We start from the raw sequence: 12,296 nt of genomic DNA on the forward strand, positions 1-12,296 counted from the left end.
AGCCACAAATATTCCACAGTGCTTGTCAGGGCCCAGCAGCCCCAGCCTGCCCCGCCTGCGCCTCCCTCACTGCCCTTGGTGCTTCCGCTGCCTCTGCCCGCAGCCCTGCCACAGCGCTGCCCACTGCTAGGGGAGGCCAGGCACCGCCCGAGCACTCTGCGGGCCCTGCTGGAGTCTGTGCAGTGGATGGAGGGCCAGACAATGCGTGTGTCCAAGTGTCTGTCAGCCCCACAGCTTGCTCCGGCGACACCGAGATGCCTCGAGGAGCTCAGGGCCCTGTGGGAGACACACCAGCAAGCGAGGAAACATGCCAGCATGCCCCAAGTGTAGCAGTGGAGTCTGCAAGAAGCCAGCAGGGCACAAAAGGTGGGCACCCGGCCTGCTGGGAGGACCGGGAGAGGGTTCTGAGAGCAGTGTAGCACCAGGATGAGCTCTTCAGATTGTGAAGTCCTCCAGGAAGAGAGGGCAGTATGAGTGAAGGGTCGGGGAACAGAGCAGTCTCCCCAGTTCAGTGAACCCCACAGCTTGCTTGGCTGCAGCAGAAGGTATGAGAGGAGAGGGAGAATGGAAATGGCCAGACCTGCAGCTGGGAGGAGAGCACAGGCTTCACCCTGAGGGCAGTGGGGAGCCACAGCAGGCTTTAGCCTACAGGAGGAACGTGCTCCAACTCGAATCTGAGACACATCCCTGGGACAGGCGTGGAGGACGGACTGGAGGAACCCAGCCTAGGAGGAAATGCTGAAGAGAGTGGGAAAGAGCAAGCTTGGGAAGGCCCTGGAAAACTTTTTCCAAATTCCTGCCCGTGGCTTGGGCAGAGTCTCAAGGAGGTGTGTTGAACAGCCGGTAGGTACCATGCAGATTGGCAGGGGCTATGTGTGTGTGGTTGGGGGAGGGGGGCGGGGGGTGATGCCTCTGACACAGGGGGAGCCCCAGGAGGACCTTGGTGGATGTTGCTGAAGGGAACGGGACTCAGGTGAGGCCTCTGGCATCGCATCCAATAAAGGAACATTGAGCAACTGCTATGCAGACCACCACTGTGCCCACGCTCACTCAGGGCTCCCTCCAGAACTGGGAAATGGGACAGGAATCGAAGAATTACACACAGTGCAAAGGACAATTCTGAGGGTGCAGCCAAAGGGTCCGTGGCAGGGGGTGAGTGATTCTAGGCCCTTCCTTTCACTAGAACCCCAGAGTCTTCCTGGGCCCCCAGTCCCAGCAGCCTTACCAGATACCCACAGAGACCTGGGGTGCAAGTGGCTCCTCCAGCCCTGGCTTCCCCTAACCCCACACCAGAGGACAAAACTGCTGGGTGTCAGACAGGAACAGGACCCCCAACATGGCCGTGGTGCCACCACAGGGTGCCACCGCAGCCCTCATTTACCTTCTTCAAGCTTCAAGGCAGCCATAGGTGTGAAACCACAGAACAGACTGCACAGACGAGGGGAAGGAAGCAAGAGAAATGAGGTTCCGTGCAAGAACGCAGGGCGGCAGGCAGCTGCAGCCCAGGTGGGCGGGGCGACACCCACACTCTACCCACCATGGCTCACTCCCAGCCACATGGACCTCAGTCCTGAAGCCCCAGCCTGCTGCATCCAGGCCCCTGCAGGAGGTGCAGCACACCGACACGTGCGTCCCCTCGGCACGCTGCGCCCCATCTCTCCATGAAGGCTCCACGGCCTTCTCCCAGTTCTTAACTACATATCTGAGTCTTCACTTATCCCAACAGGTTCTGCTGACATTCTGGGAATTAATGAAGCTGGGTGCAGCCTGCCAACCTCACAGCTCCAGAGGAGGAAAAAAGGGGAGTTGTGTGTTCACAGCCAAAAGAGGAGTTCATAAATTTTCCTAAAATTACTAGATGTGTGTAATTTATGGCCAAGGCCAGACACTCCAAGCCCCCAAGGAGCAGAGCAGTGGCTGCAAGGAGGCATCATGGGAGAATGGCCACCATGTGCTCTGCCATGCTCCGAAGAACAGCAGGGAGGTGGCAAGTGACGGAAAAGGGGTCCAAGAAGTAGCATCCAGAAAGATGAGGTAAAGGCAGCGCTTATTCCATTCTCGTGCCAAGCTATCCTTAAGCATCAGACAGAGTGAGCACCTAAGCAGATGGCCGGCTGGGAACGCCGCAGGGACCCTCCTCAGCCGCTAAGTGAGAAATGCCTGAGGTTGGCCCCCAGCACACGGGAGCCCCTGGAGACAACATGGCCCTCCCTGCTGCTGGCAGAGATCAAAGATTCCTTGAGACAGGGACATCACCAAGGCTGGGCCGGATGACCCTGCCGCAGGGTAGCTACTAATATTCAGGTGACAAAGACCACATTAGCCACCCAGCACCTGCATCTTCACGCACCTTGGGTGCCCGCTCCTCACAAGCATACACAGGCCAGGATGCTCCCCACACCCGGCCAAAAAACAGAAAAGCTCTGCAGGTGTCTTAGGACCTGTTCCTCGAGGATGCCCCGCACCTTTGGTGTACCCATTTTCAGTTGACACAGGTCTGAGCAGCTGTGCCCTTTCCAAGGCCACACAGGTAGTCAGTGGCAGAAGCGAGTTTCAGATTCAGATCTCACATCCCCACCACCCACATTGTCCCCCAGCTGTGTCTCCTTACACCCATGACAATCAGAGGCGGCATGTTTGTGTCATCGTCATGCCTTTAACTAACACACGAGATACTATATACATTTTCTTGCTAAACATATTTTTAAAGATAATGAAGAACTATAGGTGCCCACTGTATTTGAGAAGACAAAGCGCCAGTGGAAAGCAGAGGACTCCCCTCCTCCCGTGGACGTACAGCCGCAGGTGGCCAGTGGCCTGGGAGGAAGCCTGCCCAGGCGTGGGGGAACATTCCCGGATCCCCGGCCCCACCTGGCTGTGAATTTATCTGCAGCCCCTGGCCCGCCAGGCTTTGGGGGGAGCTTTTCCGGACCAGCACTCTAGGCCAGTCCCGGAGCCATCCCTGGAGGGGCCACGGCCATCGTGGGAAGGACGCCAAGCCAGGGAAATGGGGACTCTGATGTAGGCTCCAAAGCACTGCCCTCTGCTGAGAGGCTGCTATTTCCTGACAAACGCACCTCCCAGAACAACCTCACTGTTAGGATGAAAAGCCATCTTGGAGGAGGGAAAAAAGGACGCCCCCACGGAGGTGACTCCAAGTTTCCATGGTCGAGTGGAGTGAGCAGCCCACCCCTATCCATCATAACAGCTGCCCTCCTGCCAGGCCGTCCCAAGAGCTCTGAGGACAGTTGAGGTCGCAGACAGTTTAGGAACAGAAGAGGCAGGGTGGAGGGGCCAGAGAAGGAGGGCGGTGAGCTTGGCCAGGCCAGCCGCACAGTAATGTGACTGTGTGGCCTGTGGTGAGCTGGAGTGGTGGGCGGCCCCGGGCCACTGTGCGCAGCTGACCAGGCCGCGAGCTTCTTCACCACACTGCCCCACCACCTGCCCATCGGGCCATGAGACTAGCAAGCCCACCACTACCATGCAAGTCACAGGAGGTGGAGTCACGGGGCTGGGGGCCCCCTGGGAGGCCGACCAGGCCACAGGCCGGTGCAGAAAAAGAAGATTCAGTCCTGAGGGGTCAGAGGTGAGGGCTTGAGGTCACCAGACCCAAGTTCAAGCCTGACCTGAGTCTTGACCGTGGAACCTCGGGCAAACGGCTCCAACTCTCTGAGACTGGTCTTCCTCATCCATCCGCGGGGACTGAGGATTCCTGTCCAGCAGTATAACGGGATGAAATGAGATCACGTGTTTGCTGATGAGACGTGTAGATAATATTGCAACTGCTGGGGCCTGAGGGCTGCATGGGCGAGACACTGTGCCATCTCGGATGGGCCTGGAGCCTCCCGTATGAAGGCAGCGTGATGGCCATTCCCATTTTACAGACGAGATGACTGAAGCTCACAGCGGGAAGGAAGGAGCCCAGTCCCACGGGGCTAGGAAGTGGCCATCAGGCCCAGAACGTGGTCTACCTGGCTCCAAGGACCCAGCCCTCCCTCAGACCCCAGCCCCTCCTGGAGGAGGAGCCTATAGATTCCAGTCTCTTCCTGTGGAGACTGGAAGTGGAGGCATTTTCAATGTGCAAATTTTCCTTCCCTGAGATTCTGGGAGATTCTTCCAAAACTGCAACAGCACAGACAGGAGGCTGGAAGAGACGTGTCCTGCTCTGGGGCGGGGGTGTTCATCCCTCCCCTGTTTACAGGGAGTCCCTCTGCACCCCTTGCCCTCCTCCACAGGGACGGTCTGAATGGTGGCAGGAAGGTCACTGTTTCATCATTCAGAGATACCTCCCGCCAGACAGATCAGCTAGGCTCTGGGCTCTGGCCACCCCTGGCCTTACATGTCACCGTGGAGGGCAGCCCGAGCTCTCCTCTCTCCTCCTTCCGCCAGACAGATAAGCTAGGCTCTGGGCTCTGGCCACCCCTGGCCTTACATGTCAGTGTGGAGGGTGGCCCGAGCTCTCCACTCTCCTCCTTCTCAGGGTCAGGAATGGTATTGTTTTTGCAAAGAACAGCTTCAGAAGCTCCCTCGGGCTGGGCAGGAATTAAATCACAAGTGTTCCAGGGCAGGGACAGGCTCAATGTCCCCATCAATCTTCCCACGGGGCATTGCAGGCTCCGGCTGAGAAGGATTTACGGGGTAGGAGGGGTGTGGGACAATGGCTGCCCCTCCCAGGCCCTGTCGGCAGCTTTTTCCCACGGCTGGCTCCGACCAGGCCCTATGGATGGGTCAGAAAGGTCAGCTCACGGGGGTTCGCTCCTGCATGCCAGAGGTTGCCGCCACAGTCAGCTCGGGCTGGGGGCTTACCGCTGGTGTCAGTTGCTCTTTATTCTCTTCTGTATTTTCCAAAGTCTCTGCAAAGAGCATGTATTACTTTTTAAATCAAAAGAGGAGAGGAAACAATAACATTGTTTTGTTTTGTTTTGTCTTGTTTTGTTTATAAGCGTGTTTTTCTCCAGTGCTAAGCAATGGGCAGGCATGTCCCACCAGCCTGCAGGGAGTGCGGACACACGGCGGGGAGCCTGGACTTGTCTGATTTCCCAGGGAACCTACATAAAAAGCCCTTCTCGTTGGAAACAATGCTCTTGCTAAGTGCAGGCACAAACCTCCCCTAGAGAAACCCGAGCTGTGTCCGGATCCCAGCCCGGGAACCGCCCCCCCAGGCTGGCTGCCACATTCAGCTGCAGTCCTGCACCCCACCCAGTCCCCATCCATCTCCCTCCTCCCCACCAAGTCAGACACGCTGGGGCCTGGCCCAGGGCTCTGACCCGAGCAGCCGGGCCAGCATCAGCACCATTTTGGTCAGAAAGGTCTGGGTGCTTGGACAAGGCCCTGGTGACCTGGGAGGAGGCGAACATGGGCCCCTACACATACCTCTGTACCTGCCCTCCTACCTCCGCAGAACCTTAGCAAGTTGCTTCACCTCTCGGCACCTCGTTTCCTGTCTTTCATGGACATCATCCCATTTAGTGGAGCACACAGGAAAGCCACTCAGGCAGGCCCTGGCTTGAAGGAAGCACCCATGTGTTCGTAGTTATTGCCATCCGTGCCACTAATCTACCCTGCGGCAAACAGATCTGAGCCCCGTCTACACCGCTGTGCTTGAAGCAGCTATGACAGTGGACAACTGATCCCTCGTGGCCGCCTTAGAGGCAACCTGCGGTTGGGTCGTAGCAAGACAAGAATTATCCTCACTGCATGAAACAAGTAACCTGACCAGCCCCACCGCACAGCCGTTCAGCGTCTCTGAAGGGCCTGCCCCTGCCCGGCAGCCTGCTTGGGCCGGAAGGATCCAGAAGGATCCAGAGTGGCTCCTGCCGGGCCGTGAGCAACCTCATGCTATAAAACCTGTCATTTCCTCTGGAGCAGCGTGTTGAGAAGGGTCCTCGGGCTGCCTGTCAGTGCAGCCTGAAAATGTTCAGGGGTAGATTAGTGATGCCTGCCACAGGCACAGGCGGGCCCTAATGTTATGAGTGCTGAGGCCGTGCCGTTGCCAACCCTGCCACAGTGCATCGGAGGCAACGCTGGCTTAGGGTAGAGACACAATTAGAACCCAGATCCCTTGACCTCAGTGTGGTGGTCACCAGCATGGCGCCACCAAAGCGCCAGGAAGTTACTTGTCAAGTTTTCCTTTTGTGTTTTGATGAAGACCTCGCCATGTTTACAGTGCTGCTGAGAATTGGACGCAGGGCATGTGTTCCCCGTGTGCATAGCACACCGGCTCTCCGGATGATCCTGACCTGTCCCCAGCTGTGACTGGTCCCTTCTCCCCAGGCACCCGAGGGAAGCTGCGCCCCTGCCCCGTGCCCCTCCTGCCCCTGGCCTTCCTCTGTAGGATGGTCGCCCTGGACAGCTTTCATTCTCTCAGAATCTGGAGAGAGGGAGAGACGTACAGACGCTTCTGAAGTTTCCCCTTCAGACACTTCTCGTTTCCCCTCTGCACCCTCACAGTGCCCCCGTGGGCTTCCCAAACCCAGGGCCATCTCCCAGAGCCCACAGCCAATCTTCCGGAACAACCAGCACCCTGAAGACACCGACCCCTTCCTACCTCAAAGGCACGGAGCCCCTGGCCTCCCAGATGGCAGATTGGCGGCACCACCAAGCCCAGCCTTGTGTGTCCTGGCAATGGATCGGCCACAGGCATGGAACCTGACCGAGACGAGCACTGCAAACAGCACAAGCTTCTTTGCCCAACGCAGTCACTGAGTGCCCAGGCTGCCACTGTGTGCCAGCAGGCAGAGGCTGTCCCTCTCACAGGCTCTTGTCCTGCCTGTGAAGTGGGACTGTGAAGGTGGGCTGGCCTCCGGGCAGCCCCTGTGCAGCGCAGGCATCCTTGAGGCTGAGTGCTGTTATTCTTATCATTGTGTTCACGCACCCGGCACTGGGATGTCACCCCAAGAAACGAGGCAGCTGGGGCTGCAGCAGGCTGAGAAACACCAGCAATCCCGGAACCAGGAACCAGGAGTGGACCCCCGCTTCCTGCACCCAGCAGGCAGCACACCCAGAAGATGCAGGGGGCAGGAGGGGTGGCAGCCAAGGCCCTTCCCCACTGCCCTTGCTCAGCCTTATCTTGGCCAGAGCCACTCGGGGGCCTGGCAAAGGAAACAGGCATCTCAGGGCCACGAGGGCATCAAGGGGGGCTGCAGTGAGGAGGGAAGATGCAGCTGTCTCATTTGCAGGGCAGGACCCCAGCAAAGTGTCTGGTTGCCCAGCTGAAGGGTGCTGGGCCCAGGACCCGCCCTCACTGGCCCGAGCTCCCGGGCAGGTGTTCAGGGAGGTAGGGGGATAAGCATACACTCCCCTGGCTTCCCCAGTGCCTTTCCCCACATTGTCCCCCACCAGAGACGGCACAGCTGGTGAGCTGATTCAGGTTGTGGGCTTCTCGGCCAGGCTCCCGACCCTGGGGGCTGTGAGACGCGGTCTTCAGTCCCCAGCAGCCTGCTGCTAGGAGTGTGACCACCAGCCTTCTGGCCCTTTCCTGAGCTGGGAGAGGCTGTGCTCGATGGGACACAGGCCCTGAGGCCGCTATGAGAAAGACAGTGCCACGCCTCCCACCACGGGGACACTCGACACTCCCTTGCAGTGCCCATTCGTCCTGCCACTTCAGGCACCCAGGCGTGTGCCCTGCCCCAGCCTCGGATCTGTCTTGCCTGACTGTGAACCTAACGTGAACTAGAGCAGAGTGTGAATGCCAGCTGGTACCTCTAAGAGCTCTGCTCATCATTCCTTGGAGGACAGGTGCCTGTTTCGAGGAATTTTCCCATCCATATCTGCCTCTTCAACAACCCTGGGAGGCCGTGTAAGGCCCATGTCTCTCTGTCACACCACAGGGTCCATCCCTCAAGGGGAGCCCCCACTACCCAGCGTGTCACCTGAGCCACCTCTGTGTCCCCCGCACTTCCTGGCTCAGGGGTGGTGCCCAGGAGATGTTGGGTGGATGGCATGAATAAGCACAAATTGGTGGAGAGCCAGGATCTCAGTGAAAACACTTCCTTGCTGATACAGAATCCTTTTCACCAAAATGCGGTTTTACCCCCTTTTCCCTTCATCTTCATTCAGAGAAATTTTCACCCCTGTCACTATGACCCATGGTGGGCAAAAGCAAGAGGAGGTCAGGGGACGAAATGGCCTTCATCTTCTCTGGGTGGGAAAGACAAACGTGTGTGCCATGGGTTCAAGCATCTTCCTTCCTTCCTTCCTTCCTTCCTTCCTTCTTTCTATCTTAGATAGAGTTTTGCTCTGTTGTCCAGGCTGGAGTGCAATGGCACAATCTCTGCTCACCACAACCCCCACCTCCCGGGTTCAAGTGATTCTCCTGCCTCAGCCTCCCGAGTAGCTGGGATTACAAGCATGCACGACCATGCCTGGCTAATTTTGTGTTTTTAGTAGAGATGGGGTTTCTCCATGTTAGTCAGGCTGGTCTTGAACTCCCGACCTCAGGTGATCCACCCACCTCGGCCACCCAAAGTGCTGGGATTACAGGCCTCACGCCCGGCCTCAAGCCACTTTCTACAGCAAAACCACTTGTGTTATCAACTGTGTTGTAATAAACTACCCAGAAATTATCAACTGAAAACAACACAAGTTCATTACCCCCCAGTTTCCACAGGTCAGGAACCTGGACTTGGCTCTGCTGGGAGCCCCTCACCAGGTCAGTCAGGAGGATGCAGTCAAGTTGTCAGTGGGCTGCAGCCTCACCCAGAGGACCAGCTAAGGATCAGCCTCCAAGTGCTCCCCTGTGGCTTTGAGAGGCCTGATCCCTTGCTGTGTGGACTTCTCTGCAAGGTTGCTTACAGCATGGCAGCCAGCTTCCCCCAGGACGAGTGACCTGAGAGAGTGAGAGAAAGCACCCGGGACAGAAGCCACAACCTTCTCGTAGTCGAATCTTGGCAGTGATGCCCCATTGCTCCGCCAGATTTTGTCCATCAGAAGTGAGTCAGTGAGTCCAGCCCACAGTCAAGGGCAGGGGATCATTCAAGGTATGAATAGACCAGGGCACCCTTGAGCCGGCCAGACCTTTCTCAAAACTGTCAGCCACAGCCTCTCCCATTCCACGGGCTCTTCTAGAACCCTGCCACTCAGCCGTCAAGAGGTGGAGCCAGTGTCCCCACTCCTCGCACCTGAGGGAGCCCCTGTGACTTTTCCATTCAGTATCCCGTGTGACAGTGATGTGCTGCGCCATCTAGTTTTCTGGAGATGCCCGCTCTTGGAACCGGCCTCCCTGCCTTAAAGAAGCGTATGAAGAGGCCTGCGCTCACGTGAGCTCCTGGGCGACGCCTGCAGCAGCCTGCCAAGCGAGTGCGTCCTTTGGGAAGAGGCCCTCTGGCCCCAGGTCGCAGTGACACCATGAGGAGCAGTCTCTGCCTAGCCAAGCCCAAATTGAAGATTCATGAGAAAAACAAATTCTTGTTATTTTAAGCTTGTTACCCAATAATAACGTGGTTCCTATATGCTGCTCTCCCACTGTGAACCCCAGTCCACCAACCCCCAGGCCAGGAGGGGCACGAAGGAGTGGCCATGTGGCATCCCACAGATGTGGCCCACAGGTGCTGCTGTGTCTCCGGCAAAGGCAAAGGGAGCCCACAGCTGCAGGGGTGAGGTGTCATCAAGGGTCTGGGGCCCTGGGAGTGTGGGTGCTGGGCAGAGCAGTCAGCAGGCTACAGTCTGAAGCCCAGCCCACGGCCATGGTGGGGGCGGGGCAGGGGTCTCATAACAGCTGCCCCGAAATTGTGTGCCCAGCTGGCGAGGGCAGGGCCTGGCACAGAATGCACACTTGATTTTGGCTGCAGACAAGCCTCCCGAGCTCATCTGCAGGTGGAGAGGCACCAGAGCCCCCACGCCGAGGGAGCTGCTCGGGGCCAACCCCATGGAGGGTGGCCATGTTCAAGCGGGGCCTGGGCCACACGGGACTCCGGTTCCCTGGCCAAGCCTGGAAGGAGCAAGAGGAGAAGGGCTCCTGGAGTGGCATTCTAGTTGGCGCCAGCTTGGCCCAGACACAGAGGACGGAGAGCGTGGAGGCATAGAGGTCCCAGTCCTCTTCCTCCAAGCCTTCGCTGCCCACTTCCCCACGGATGGGCGGAAAAAACAAGGACAAGTTTCAGGAAGCCCCTCTCTCACAAAAGAACTTCTCACGCACTGCCCCCATGCAGCTGTGCGTTGTTTCCACGAGAAAAACAAATTCTTGTCATTTTAAACTTGTTATCTGCTAATGAGGCAGCTCCTCTCCAGCAGTGAATGCCAGACCACCAACCCCTGGGCCAGGACGAGCAGGAAGGAGTGGCCGTGTGGCATCCCACAGATGCTGCTGTGTCTCCAGCAAGGACAAGACAGCCCACTGGTGCAGGGGTGAGGCGTCATCCCAGCCTCTCTCACTACCCATCTGCACAATGCACACGCCCTGCAGACACTTCGCACAGGGAAACAGCCAGTCTTACAAGAAAAATGCAGCACGTGGTCAAGTCCAGGAAAGTTGCTGCTCCCCTCACACTGCAAGCCCCTGCAAAGGAGGCTCAGCAGGGTAGGTGGGTGACCAGCTGAAGAGAAGGAAATCCCTCACAGTGAGAAGGCAGGCACAGGCCCAGGGGTAGGGGTATCAGGCCCCCAACCTGGGTTCAAAGCTCCTGGGGGTCCAAAGAAATTGAGCGACCCTTTCTAAGATCACATCCCAAGTGCCAGGTGTCCAATGACATATTCGTAGTTCACCACAGTGTCACTAGTATCTTACACACACACCTCATCTTTGCTAATGCATAGGCGTCATCATACCCACAATTTAAGATACGTTAAAACAGAGCTTTAAAAAATAAATGTCACTGTTAGTGTTTCAATATGATCTCCCAAATAACTATCCTTTAAAAGCATGTTCCGGGCCGGGCACAGTGGTTCACACCTGCAATCTCAGCACTTTGGGAGGCCAAGGCGGGCAGATCACTTGAGGTCAGGAGTCCAAGACCAGCCTGGCCAACATGGTGAAACTTCGTCTCTACTGAAAATACAAAACTTAGCTGGGCGTGGTAGCATGCACCTGTAATCCCAGCTATTTGGGAGGCTGAGGCAGGAGAATCACTTGAACCCAGGAGGTGGAGGCTGCAGTAAGCCAAGATCGTGCCACTGCACTCTAGCCTGGGTGACCAGAGTGAGACTCTGTCTAAAAAAAAAAAAAAAACAAATAATTTTCCATGACATTTTGGTCTCCAAATTAAGTAGCATCATTTTTAGTGCCGTTTTCCTGGTACCACACGCCCTGGGGCCTAAGTCTTCCGCCCCCTTCCTGAGTCCACTGCAGAGCAAGTTTCATCTGACAACGTTCTGGAAAGTCCCACCCCAGTCACTTGGGATGGGGACTGACTGGAACCCGAGCCACCAACTCGGCACCGCTCCTGCCTTCCCCGGAGCTGAGTCTGGAAATGATGCAGGAATGCTTGGAATTTCAAAAATGTGCCCCTTCTCAGGCCTCTGCCTGCACCGCAATTCACTCAGCCTCCTGGGAGTCAGAGAGTGGAGCTGGGGCTCCAGGGTGGTCTGGGAAGGAAAACCCCGCCCCCACCCTCCCAAGACAGGGTGGAACTCCTGACCCACCCCCAACCTAGCGCACAGATTTCCTCTGCGCACCCCCAGAGCTGCCTGCAGGCCTCAGTGGGTCAGCTCCAAGGAGGAACACTGGCTCTAATCATCTCTGGTAATGTAGCCCCGGGGGACTCCACCCCAAGGTCATGATCTTCAGGAAGGCCCCAGCCCTCAGGGGCCACAGCAGACAGAAGATGGCAGAGGACAGTAGACAGGGAACAGGAGACAGGGAAAGCAGACAGGGGATGGCAGGCGGGAAACAGCAGACAGGCGACAGCACGCAGGGAACAGGGGATAGCAGGCAGGGGACAGGGGAGAGCAGATGGGCAAGTAGACAGGGGACAGCAGACAGGAAACAGTAGTCAGAGGACAGTAGATGGAGACAGCAGACAGGGGACAGTAGACGGGACAATAGACAGGAGACAGCAGACAGGGGACAGCAGGCAGGACAAAAGCATCTTTCCAGCAGCTCCTGCCTGGACTGAGCCCTCCCACACTGCACAAGGCCTAGAGGAGCTGGGAGGTGCGTAAGCCTACCTAAGAATCTCATCCCAGTGGCTCAAGTGCAAAACAATTTTATTTTTCCTCCAATCACTGCCTTCAGCCATATGTGTCAAATCTCTCTTTAGACACATCCAAGTATAAAAGTCCAGTCCACAAAAAAAGGTGTCCGTGCACTGGAGTCTAGTTAAACGTGCATTCCCCTCCACGCTCCTGTCTCAGGGCAGTGC

The 12,296-nt window shown here is 57.1% G+C and overlaps 1 long non-coding RNA gene across 1 annotated transcript; it reads left to right on the forward strand.

The window, feature by feature from the left end:
- The first annotated feature begins 104 nt into the window (after positions 1-104).
- On the forward strand, positions 105-5,119 carry LOC105492410 (uncharacterized). Its single transcript, XR_011609648.1, has 3 exons — positions 105-366; positions 697-843; positions 1,727-5,119. It is a non-coding gene; the product is annotated as an uncharacterized lncRNA (long non-coding RNA).
- Positions 5,120-12,296: the final 7,177 nt, after the last annotated feature.

The sequence above is a fragment of the Macaca nemestrina genome, chromosome 11 (assembly GCF_043159975.1).
Source record: "Macaca nemestrina isolate mMacNem1 chromosome 11, mMacNem.hap1, whole genome shotgun sequence".
In the NCBI taxonomy this organism is placed as follows: Eukaryota; Metazoa; Chordata; class Mammalia; order Primates; family Cercopithecidae; genus Macaca; species Macaca nemestrina.